The following is a 2415-nucleotide window of genomic DNA, read 5'->3' on the forward strand; positions in this document are numbered from 1 at the left end:
CTATTTCTCCCTTTCATGCTCTTAAACCTTAGGTTCAAGAAAAACCCTTAGATTTATAACATTAGCCTCTCCATTTTCTCCTCTATAATCAAGATCTGATTCAATCCTCGCAAGATCCTTTCATTTTTTTAGAAAAAATCAAGAGAGTGAGAAATAAAGAGAGAGATCCTTTGATTCAAACCCTAACTGAAACCCGAGCACCGATCATCTTCTCCGGCCAAGATCCGGTAACTTTTCCGGTGGATTTCCTCTGTTTTGATCATCATGCTATGTAGCTTGCTGCTCTCATTTTTTTTAAACAGTAGAAAAAGAAGATCATCATTTTCTTCAGCAATTTACACATTTCACGATCCGATCGGTTAATCTCTTGCATTTTTTTGGCGAAATTCTTTGAGCTTTGTACATTGATTCTAAAAAAAAAAGAGGTGCTTCATCATTAATTCAGGTAAGTAGTTCTTCTTAAATGTTCATTTATGATCTTGATTTGCTTATTTTTGAAGGTTGAATGACTCTAAATAATAGCTTGATTTTGTACTCAAATAGTTCAAAGGTTTATTTCTCATAAATTTCATAGATGTTGCTGTGATTTTTTTTATAAATGTATTCTTTAGGTATGTGCCCTGATGTGATGCTATATTTATAGTAGATTTTTACAGATTTTGTGAGGATTTGTGTTCTTGTAAAAATTTCCCTAGATATTTAGTGTAATCTCATTATCTTGCTTTGATCTGGTCGAATATATCATTTTTTTTAGAAAAGAAAGTATGTTAATGAATATATTATTATTATTATTATTTTTGTTAGAGCCTTACAGGAGACTCCAATTGTTATTTATTTGTTCATGAACCAATGTTTGGATTTTAAACTGCATCACAAAATCACCATATTCCAATTTCAGAATAACCATCCTCTGTAGCACAAGCCCTAAACATACCTGCTGTGTTGAATGGCATGGTGGCCTCTCCTTCAGCTGAAACCGCAACTAGGCCAACATTTCGTTTTGCAACACAATGTTGTATAACATAAGCAACTGCTTCCTTCAGAGAAAGTCCTTTGTACTCCATAAGGGCAGCAACATCTCGGGCAACTGTAGCTTTAATGATAGATTCACCTTTGCCAGTTGCCAAGACTGCACATAAGCTATTTGCATAGGTCCCTGCATCTATGATAGGGGTATCTCCAATCCTTCCCACCATTTTATTCACGAAGCTGCCTGTGGAAGTTGCAGTAGCTAAGTTTCCCATATTGTCGACGGCCACGCATCCAATAGTCCCAATCTGGCTATCACCTTTGGGGGCTGATGTTTCTTTTGGTGCGTTTCCAATAATGGGTTGAGTGTAATCTAACTGCACTCTGTTGGCTTCTTTTGCTTGTCTTAGCTTTTCGGCTTTTTCTGGAGTGATGAAATGGTTTGCATCTACAGTTTCGACCCCTTGTTCCCTTGCAAATGCTTCCGCAGCATCAAATGCCAGATAAATATGAGGAGTTTTCTGCACCATAAGTCATGCAAGGGATATAGGATTGACAACAGTGGACAGACCCGAAACAGCTCCACATTTCTTTGTATTTCCATCCATGATGCATGCTTCCATTTCAACCGTATCATTGCTAGTTAAAACAGAGCCTCTCCCAGCATTGAAATTTTGGTTATTTTCTAGTTCGCGAACCACGAGCTCGACAACATCTAAAGGTGGTTTGTTGGCTTTGAGGGCAGATGCACCGATTTGAAGGCAATGGCGAAGGGCAGCCTCTCAGGGTTGTTTCCGATTAGGTGAAAGAGAGAGTGGGATGTCTCCTGCTCCTCCTTGTAAAGTGATAGCCTAAGCCCATCCTTAGAGGGATTTTATTGGATCATGATAGTACCCTCTCCCCCATTCTTTCCTCTTATTTCGGTAAAAAAAATCCTCAGTCTTTTAGATACCCTGAAACCTTTTGTTCTTCATTGCAAGGGCAATGATAAGGATACTTGGAGCCCATCCTTATGCTTAGGAGACTTGCCCAGTCTTGCTAGCATTTTTCTCTATCCTACCTCTGTGTCTAAGAGACTTACCCAGTCTCATTATCTTGCTAAACCTCCTCTTTGTGCGTCGTTTAGTTTTGGGAGAACACCTTACTCGGCTTGGCAACATACCCCTACCCTTATGGGTATTGGGTTGCACATTTGTTGCACCCTAGGGCTAGGTAGCTGTCCGGCCCGGCTGGGTGTTTTACCTTTGCCAAATATGCACAAGGTCTCTTTTTCCTTATTACTTGTGAGCTTTATCTTAGTTTGATAGTCCACTAGCATAGGAATCCGTCTTTAGTCTAGAGCGTCAGTCCTCTTGTTCAGGAATCAAATTCTATCATCATAGGGGTTAGGATTTTATCCAACCTTTCATCAGATCATGTTCTTCTATCCGCTCTTGCAAGGTATAG

General features: G+C 39.4%; 1 pseudogene; it reads right to left on the minus strand.

Moving 5' to 3' along the window:
* Nucleotides 1-846: 846 nt before the first annotated feature.
* On the minus strand, nucleotides 847-1800 carry LOC143846875 (isoaspartyl peptidase/L-asparaginase 1 pseudogene; annotated as a pseudogene).
* Nucleotides 1801-2415: the final 615 nt, after the last annotated feature.

Source organism: Tasmannia lanceolata, unplaced genomic scaffold, assembly GCF_043159265.1.
Source record: "Tasmannia lanceolata isolate RefF3 unplaced genomic scaffold, GAP_Taslan_0.1 ptg000015l, whole genome shotgun sequence".
NCBI lineage: Eukaryota > Viridiplantae > Streptophyta > Magnoliopsida > Canellales > Winteraceae > Tasmannia > Tasmannia lanceolata.